Here is a 9,700-nt window from a genome sequence, read left to right as displayed (position 1 = left end):
ACAAAGAACATGTATCTGAATTTAAAAATAACCCCTGCAAACTAAGAAAAAAAGAGAGAGAATGCAAAAACAGTAGGATTGGAGACTTGATCAGACATTTCATAGACAAGACTATCAGAGTGGGAATACCCATATTGTAAAAATGTGTTATTTATTAGCTATCACGGAAATGCAAATTTAAATTACAAGAAGATGCTGTACACACTCACTTAAACGGCTAGAAAATGAAAAGGGCAGGCTATACTAAATATTAGCAAGAATGGGATGCTACAGAAACTTTCCTATAAGTTTTCCTTTGCCTATAGAATTGCAAATTAGTTACAGAAGTCATACTGTTTGACCAAGTGATTCTATTTTTCCGTACATATCTAACAGTAAGCTGCACATATATTAACCAAAACACATGCACGGATAGTCATAGAAGCATTATTAGCAATAATAATTTTGGAAACAATCCAAACATCTTCAAATAATAGATTGTCTAAATAAATTGTGGCGTATTTCTGAAATAAAATACTATACAGTGTAAGTTCTCAACTGGCAGTGATTTTGGTCCCCAGGGACATTTGGCACTATCTGGAAGACATTTGAGTTGTCACATCTGGCAGGAGTGCTAATGGCATTTAGTGGGTAGAATCCAGAACACTGCTAAACATCCTGCTTTACACAGGGAAGCTCCCACCGCACAGAATTATCTAGTCCAAAATGTTTGTAGTGCTGAGGTTGAGGAACCCCGTGTATTAGTTTTCTATAAAACTACAGATTACTATGAACTGTTACAAACTACCACAAACTTAGTGGTTGAAAACAACACAAAGTTATTACCATACAGTTTTGCAGATCAGAAGTCCGGCATGGGACCCATGAGCTGAAACTGAGGTGTTGGCAGGGCTGTATTTCTTTCTGGAAGCTCTAAGGGAAAATCTGTTTACTTGTCTTTTCCAGCTTCTAGACGACATCCACTTCTAATTGTTACATTTCATACTTTATCGTGGACCACCTCCTTCATCTTAAAAGGAGAAAAGCCAGCCCAGTCCTTTTCAGATCGCTCTCTCTGCCTCTTCTACTTTTAAGGACCCTCTCAGCTACCTTGAGTTCACCTGGATATTCCAGAATACTCTCCCTATATTAAGGTCAGCTGATTAGCAACCTCAATTTCATATGCAAATCAATTCTCCTTTGCCGAGTGTAACATTCACAGGTTCTAGGTATTAGGATTGTTGACATCTTTGGGGGCCATTATTCTGCCTACCTCCTCCTGCTATACAGCAATGAAATTTTGTACTGTTGCTACACAGAACGGCATGCATGGATCTCACATACATGATGGTGAATAGCTGACACAGATGAGTATATAATTTACAGTTTTGTTTATATAAGGTTAAAAAATGGGTCAAACTAATCTTATTTTTAGTTTGATGGGAATTGAATAGTGATTTCCTGATTCAGCAGGTAGAGTCCCAAGCATAGCACAGGTGGTGGAGCTAGCAGTGTTAGCAAAAGCTGCCTAGTTATGAGAAGGCTTCCTGCTCATACACTTGACAGGTCAGGACTGGGATAGCAGCTTCCTTGTTAGCCTATTCTGTGGGTAGTTTTGGGGGCTTTTCTAGAAGCTTACCCTAGTCTCCATTTCTTCAGCCTTCCCAAACATTCTGGAAGTGATTTTTTTTTGTGTGTGTGTGGTACGCGGGCCTCTCACTGTTGTGGCCCCTCCCGCTGCGGAGCACAGGCTCCGAACGCGCAGGCCCAGCGGCCATGGCCCACGGGCCCAGCCGCTCCGCGGCACGTGGGATCCTCCCGGATCGGGGCACGAACCCGTGTCCCCTGCATCGGCAGGCGGATTCTCAACCACTGCGCCACCAGGGAAGCCCTCTGGAACTGATTTAATCCTCTAAAATGAATCTTTTTCTGCTTAAAGTAGCTTGAGTGGATTAGATTCTCTGTAACTGAAAATTCACCAATATTATAAGGCATTAGCAATAGCTAATAAAAGCTCTTTGTCAGTTGGTATGCAGCATTGCCCTAATACTTTATAAAGGTTATCCCATTTAATCCTAACAATCGTTAGGTATTACTGTCATCTATCATAAGTGGTACAATTGAGAATCAACGTGGTTAGGTTACTTATCCGGAGCTGGTGATGGTGGTATCAAGATGGAAACCCAAAGCCCTGGCGACCATGCACCCCTCCTTGTACTTGGCTGTTCAGTTTCATTACCTTTTAGAGTAGAAACATCCAATATATTGACTTCACATAAATTCTTCCAGTAAAGATTTAAAGAGCTCAAAGAAGCATTTAGAGCTTGATTTGCCCTCACCCCTTCAATTTATGAGCTACGTGGTGTATCTGTCAGAACACTTGGTTGTAAACAGTGGAATCTGTTCTGGCTAGTTTAATCAGAAAAGTGATGCATTTGAGAATATCAGGTGGTTAATAGATTCACTGGGATACTTTGAGAAAAAAAAAGACTCAAAAGTGAGCTGCTAGTAGTAATACTCCAAATCGTGACACAGAACCAGACTATTGAGGAAACTGTACTCACTGCCTCTGTTGGGTGCCAAATATCACAAGTTCAACGTGACTGGCACTGCGGCCAGTGCTGACTGCACTTCTGCGGCAGGAACCCAGTCTTCCAACAACTGGGATGCTAATGCTCTTCCTGTTCCCACCTCCGGCATCTAGTTGCTCCTGTTACTCATGTTTGACTGGAAGGCCCAGAAGGCGTGTCTGACTGCGGTGCTCTGATCATGTACCTTCATCCTATCTGCAATGGAGGCTGACAATTTACTTCTGATTTCCACACTGGAGAGGTGATGATCATACTGCAGACATTTCCCCCTGAAGAGGAAGGGCATACAAAACTGATGGGGGATGAAGAATGTAATAGATGTCCATCACAAACAGGGTTGAAGTTTAGCCCCTACTCTATTTTCTACCCACATACTGAAAGAGTTAAGGATTTACTAGTCCTGAGTGTTTTCCATCATTAGTTAGAGCTAGATACCATCGCCTCATATATTTTGAGAGGCTGTCGTTGGCTCTGCTCTAAAACAAACTGCTAGTTCAGAAGAAAAATCTTTCTTTAATGAAAGATTATGGAAGAGAATATTCACTTCACCAATTATCCATCTCATTAATGAATAAAACAAATGGTCATTAGCATGCTGCTGATTTCTCGGCTGTGCATTATTTTATTTTTATTATTTTAATAGATCTTTATTGGCGTATAATTGCTTCACAATACCGTGTTAGTTTCTGTTGCACAACAAACTGAATCAGCCATATGCATACACATATCCCCCGTAATTTTATTTTTGAGCCTATAGAGGCTCCTGTGTGTTTTGTGTTTGTAATGGAATTTTTAATACACAGATGTTAGCGTAATCTCACAAAAATAATTGAAGAATTATGAATCGGACATATAAATTTTAATCACCATCCCTTTTAATTAGGCTCATTTTCTTCTGAACACGTGATTTTCTGTAATGATTTCACTTCACTAATACTTCATAGATCTTTAAGAGGTCACTGTTAATAACCTTAGTGTATATTTAGGATTTCAAAGTTCCACTTACTAGATGTACAGAGATGAATTGAGTATATCTTTCCATCAGTCAAAACTCAATTCCTTTCTCAGAGCTTCCACAGTTGGTGACTCTCCTCTGCCTTCCCTGCTGCCACTGGCTTGAAATAGAGATAGTTAATACACATCCCCTCGTCAGGGAGGAACAAGGAATGCACATTTTTCTGAGAGTTAAAAATTATTTGTATTTTTCTGTATTTTTTAGAATTTTTATGTTAATCTCTTGTCTAGATGATATCAATTAGCTGTATGGCCTTATTTACATAAGCATTTTAAGGCTTCCTTCAAATGCGATGATAGTTCTTTATTTCCATTGTTTATTAAGAACTATAAGCCTGCTTTATACTAAGAAAGAGTAAGAAAGGTAAGTAATTAATTTAAACAAATATATATAGATCTTCCTGTGAAGATCTTTGTCAGATAAGTAGCAGATACTGAGAATATAGAGAGGGGTGTTAAAGAGACCACTTAACTCAAGATACCTGTAATTAGACAAGAAAGACAGACACATGAAGATAATTACATAAATGGAATATTAAGCTGTTACCTAATGCAAGTCCGTGTGCCCGAGGCACAGTGAGGCCAAACACCACCAAAACGTCAGAGTTTGGAGCAGAGAATGGTTTATGACAGGGCCATGCAAGGTGGCTCATGCCTTAAAAACCCAAACTCCCCCAAAGCTTTCAGCAAAGCCCTTTTACAGGAAAGGTGAGGAAGGGGCGTGGTTAGTTGTTGCAAACTTCTGGGTGTCAGATCCATTTTGTTTTTCTTGAGTTCAGGTCACAATGTTCCTGTAAATCTCCACCAGACAAATGTTATTCTCTGTTCTGACACGAAAGGGCAAGGTCCCAAGGCTCAAGGTCCAGGCTTGGCTAAGAGGAGGGGGTCCCTGGGCTGGACCGTTACTCTGCCCGGGAGTGTTCGTCCAGCAACCAACCTGGGTCCTCCCGCCAGTGCCCAGGCCCGGCTGAGGAGGCAGATCTCAGATGGCGGCACCCCCAGACCCCACCCAGCCGTCATCACTGAGGGAGCCAGGTGCCCGGCACCCAGCCGGCCCTCAGGCTCCTCAGGCCGCCCAAACGGGGGCCGGGTCCTGACCACTGCGGCCCATGGAGACTGCCGCGGCCATTAGGTCTCGGAGGCGGGGATGCGGGAGAGGCTCACTGCCGCTTCAAGGCCTGCGCCGGCTCAGGGGGCAGCCGCGGCGAGGGCTCTGGAGCCCTGCGGGACACACGCCTCAGCCTGCCCCCCCGCCCCCAAGCTCACTCACCAGCCCTAGGCGGAAGGGTCTGGAGGATCCCAGGCAGAAGGCGGAGATCTGCCTCTCACAGTAGTCTCTGCCCCGAGGACCACGGCCCGGCTGGCTGTGGGCGAAGTGGGGTCTCTAACCTCCGCGCTAAGGGTCTCGCGTTAGCGGCTGTGCAACCTCCCGGCCCCTATTACAAAGCTACTTTGTGAGCTAGATATTAACATTCCCTGTTACAAAAGCCTCACCCATCCTGTGTCCCCCCCTGCACCTCTCTTTTTCCCTTTTAACCGAATTCTTGTGAGAGCTGCTGTCTCAAATTTTTCATCTTCTACTTTATCTAAAACTGTTTACATGTGAATTCTGTCAACCTCTTACCCTCTTGGTCACTGAAACATCTCTCACCAGGGTCACCAGGGCCCTCTCTTTCTCCACGCCTGAGCAGAATTTAACACCGCTGACCACTCTGTTCTTGCTGAAATGCTTGCCACTTGATTTCTGTGACACCACTCTCCTCACACTTCCTTTCTTTATCTTTAGACATTTCATTTGGTCCTTCTTTGCAAACTCTTCTTTTTATGTCTGTCTTTCCAGGTTGCCACTTCTTGGGAGTTTGTCCTCATTCTCCTCTCACTCTGTACATGTTCTGGGACATTTCAACCATACCTACTTCTTAAATGATCATTTACACACCAAAGATTCTCAAAGCTCCAATATATCTTCATATCTATGTCCTGAGGGCCACACTCACTCTCCAGCTGCTGTGGGCATGATATCTGGATTTAGAAGCACCCTGGCACATCACCCTCCCACAATGTTCATAAGTGATCTCATGTTTTAGAACAGTGATTTCCAAACTTTTGGTCTCAGTATTAACAACTATTAAGCCTCCACAAAGATTTCATTACTGTGCCTTATCGCTATAAATTTTTGTCACATAGCCTTTGAAAACTTTAAAAATTATTCACTTATCAAAACATAATAAACTCATTACACATTAACCTATATAACATTTTAATGAAAAATAACTATGTGTGGAAAGCAAAAGGCTTAGTGAGAAGAGTAGCGTTGTTTTAAATTTTTGCAACTGTCTATAATGTATGACCAAACACAAGACAGGTGGAGTCTCATATCTGCTTCTGTATTCGAGCTGGAAACTTCTTTGTATAACTAAGAGTAAATGAGAATTTAAAAGGCAAATGACATATAAATAATACATATGGCACTGACTACGTACAAAACCTTAACCTCCTCCAATGCTAAAATTTATTATCCCCACGATTATACTAATAACCCTGACTTGATTATCAGAAAACAACATAATTTGATTTAACATCACAACCCATAGCTTGCTAGTTAGTCTCACAAGCCTGCTTCTTCTTAATCACTTCAACGATAATAGCTTTAATTTCTCATTAACATTCTTTTCCAACTCCCTATCTGCACCACTACTGACAATATGACTCCTACCTCTGATATTATTAGCCAGTCAATCTCACCTACTCAAAGAATCACTGACCTGAAAAAAACTATACATCACTATACTAATCATCCTAGAAACATTTTTAATCATAACTTTTACCGCCACAGAACTAATTCTGTTTTACATTACATTCGAGGCCACACTAGTTCCTACACCTATTATCATAACTCGATGAGGCAACCAAACAGAACGCCTCAATGCAGGACTCTATTTTTTATTCTACACACTAGTTGGATCACTCCCACTGTTAGTGGCATTAGTGTAGATCCAAAACACCACGGGCTCTCTGAATTTCCTAGTACTTCAATACTGAACCCAAGTATTACCCAACTCCTGATCCAACGTCTTTATATGACTAGCCTGCATAATAGCCTTTATAGTAAAAATACCCCTCTATGGCCTCTGCCTTTGACTACCCAAAGCACACGTAGAAGCTCCCATCGCAGGCTCTATAGTCCTTGCAGCCATATTACTAAAACTTGGGGGCTACGGCATACTATGAATTACATCAATACTCAACCCCCTGACAGAATTCATAGCCTACCCTTTTCTTACGCTCTCTTTATGAGGGATAGTCATAACCAGTTCAATCTGTCTACGCCAAACAGACCTAAAATCACTTATCACATACTCTTCCGTCAGCCACATAACACTTGCTATTGCAGCTACCCTCATCCAAACTTCTTGAAGTTACATAGGAGCTACCTCTTTAATAATCGCCCATGGCCTCACATCATCTATATTATTTTGCCTAGCAAACTCAAACTACGAGCGAGTCCATAGCTGAACTGTAATTCTAGCCCGAGGCCTACAAACCCTCCTCCCGCTAATAGCCACTTGATGACTACTGGCAAACCTAACAAACTTAGCCCTGCCCCCAACTATCAGTCTAATTGGAGAACTGTTCGTAGTTATATCAACCTTCTCATGATTAAATCTCACCATTATCTTAATAGGAACTAACATTGTAATTACAGCCCTATACTCTATATACATATTAATCTCGATACAACGCGGTAAATACACCATATCAGTAATATTACACCCTCCTTCACGTGAGAAAATGCCCTTATGGTCCTCCACATTCTACCCCTCCTACTACTGTCACTAAACTGCAAAATCATCCTGGGCCTCTTGTGTTGTAAATATAGTTTTAAAAAACCACTAGATTGTGAATCTAGTAACAGAAGAATAAGACTTCTTATTTACCGAGAAAGTATTGCAAGAACTGCTAATTCATGCCCCCAGGCTTAACAGTATGGCTTTTGCAGACTTTTAAAGGATAGTAGTTATCCATTGGTTTTAGGAGCCAAAAAATTGGTGCAACTCCAAATAAAAGTAATAAACTTATTTTCCTCTTTTGCCCTGCTCACACTACTGATACTAATCATCCCGATTATAATAACTAACACAAATTTCTACAAAAGTGATAAATATCCATCATATGTAAAAAATAGTGTCTCATGTGCTTTTATTACCAGCCTAGTTCCAACAATAACATTCCTCCACACAGGCCAAGAAAGAAACATTTCAAACTGACATTGAATCACTATTCAAACCCTTAAATTAACACTTAGCTTCAAAATAGATTATTTCTCAATAATATTCATACCAGTAGCATTATTTGTTACATGATCCATTATGGAGTTCTCAATATGGTACCTACACTTAGATCCTTACATTAAACAATTCTTCAAGTACCTACTCCTCTTCCTCATCACCATGTTAATCCTTGTTACTACCAACAACCTCTTCCAACTTTTCATTGGGTGAGAAGGGGTTGGAATTATATCCTTCCTGCTCATTGGACGGTGATATGGACAAGCAGATGCAAACACAGCTGCCCTCCAAGCAATCTTATATAACCGCATTGGAGTTATCAGGTTCGTCATATCCATAGCATGGTTTCTGTTCAACACAAACACATGAGACCTGCAACAAATTTTTATACTTGACCTAAATTCCTCAAACCTCCCCCTTACAGGACTTGTACTAGCCACAGCCAGAAAATCAGCTCAGTTTGGACTTCACCTCTGACTCCCGTCAGCAATGGAGGGCCCCACCCCTGAGTCAGCCCTACTCCACTCAAGCACAATAGTTGTAGCAGGGGTCTTCCTACTTATCTGATTTTATCCCCTAACAGAAAACAAAATAATTCTTCAAACAATAGCATTATGCTTAGGAGCCCTCACCACCCTATTCACAGCTATCTGGGTTCTCACCCAAAATGATATTAAAAAAATCATGGCTTTCTCCACCTCAAGCCAATTAGGCCTAATAATGGTAATAATCGGCATAAACCAACCCTATCTAGCATTCTTACACATCTGCACACATGCTTTTTTTAAGGCCATACTATTCATATGCTCCAGATCCATTATCCACAGCTTGAACAACGAATAAGATATTCAAAAAATAGGAGGCCTATTCAAGGCTCTACCCTTCACCACAACAGCCCTTGTTATCTGGTGTCTAGCATTGACAGGAATGCATTTCCTCACCGGTTTCTATTCTAAAGACTTAATCATTGAAGCTGCCAGCATATCTTATACCAAGGCCTGAGCCCTGTTAATAACCCTAATTGCCACTTCCCTCATAGCTGTCTATAGCACCCGAATCATCCTCTTCGCACTACTAGGACAACCCCGCTTCTCCCCGCTAACCCCCATCAATGAAAGCAACCCCCTTTTAATTAACTCCATCAAACACCTACTAATTGGAAGTGTCTTTGCCGAGTTCATTATTTCCAACAATATCCCCCCAATAACAGTCCCCCTAATAACTACACCTTTATACCTAAAACTAACTGCCCTTATAGTAATTACCCTAGGCTTTGTATTAGCACTCGAAGTTAACCTCAACACACAAAACCTAAAATAAGTCTACCCCTCAAATTCCATTAAGTTCTCTAGTCTCCTAGGATATTTCCCCATCAAGCACCATCTACCTCCTTACCTAAACCTATTAATAAGCCAAAAATCAGCATCCTCTCTTTTAGACTTAATTTGACTAGAAAACATTCTACCAAAAACCACATCCCTTATTCAACTAAAACTCTCCACACTAATCTCAAGCCCCAAAGGCCTTATCAAGCTATACTTCCTATCATTCCTCATTACTCTCACCCTTAGCATGCTTTTATTTAATTATCACGAGTAATCTCCAAAATAACCACAACACCAATAAACAGCGACCAGCCAGTAACAATCACCAACCAAGTACCATAACTATATAATGCCGCAATCCCTATAGCTCCTCACTAAAAAACCCAGAATCACCAGTATCATAAATAATTCAGTCTCCCAACCCACTGAACTCAAACACAACTTCCACCTCCTTGTCCTTTAAAATATAAAATACGATTAAAAACTCTATTATCAACCCTGA

At 41.2% G+C, this 9,700-nt stretch overlaps 1 pseudogene; it reads left to right on the top strand.

Moving 5' to 3' along the window:
* The first annotated feature begins 4,570 nt into the window (after positions 1-4,570).
* LOC129392363 (NADH-ubiquinone oxidoreductase chain 5-like) lies at positions 4,571-9,472 on the top strand (annotated as a pseudogene).
* Positions 9,473-9,700: the final 228 nt, after the last annotated feature.

Source organism: Physeter macrocephalus, chromosome 8 (genome assembly GCF_002837175.3).
Source record: "Physeter macrocephalus isolate SW-GA chromosome 8, ASM283717v5, whole genome shotgun sequence".
NCBI classification, from domain to species: Eukaryota; Metazoa; Chordata; class Mammalia; order Artiodactyla; family Physeteridae; genus Physeter; species Physeter macrocephalus.
Note: the sequence above shows the minus strand (reverse complement) of the source record. Positions and strands in the feature narration are given on the sequence as shown.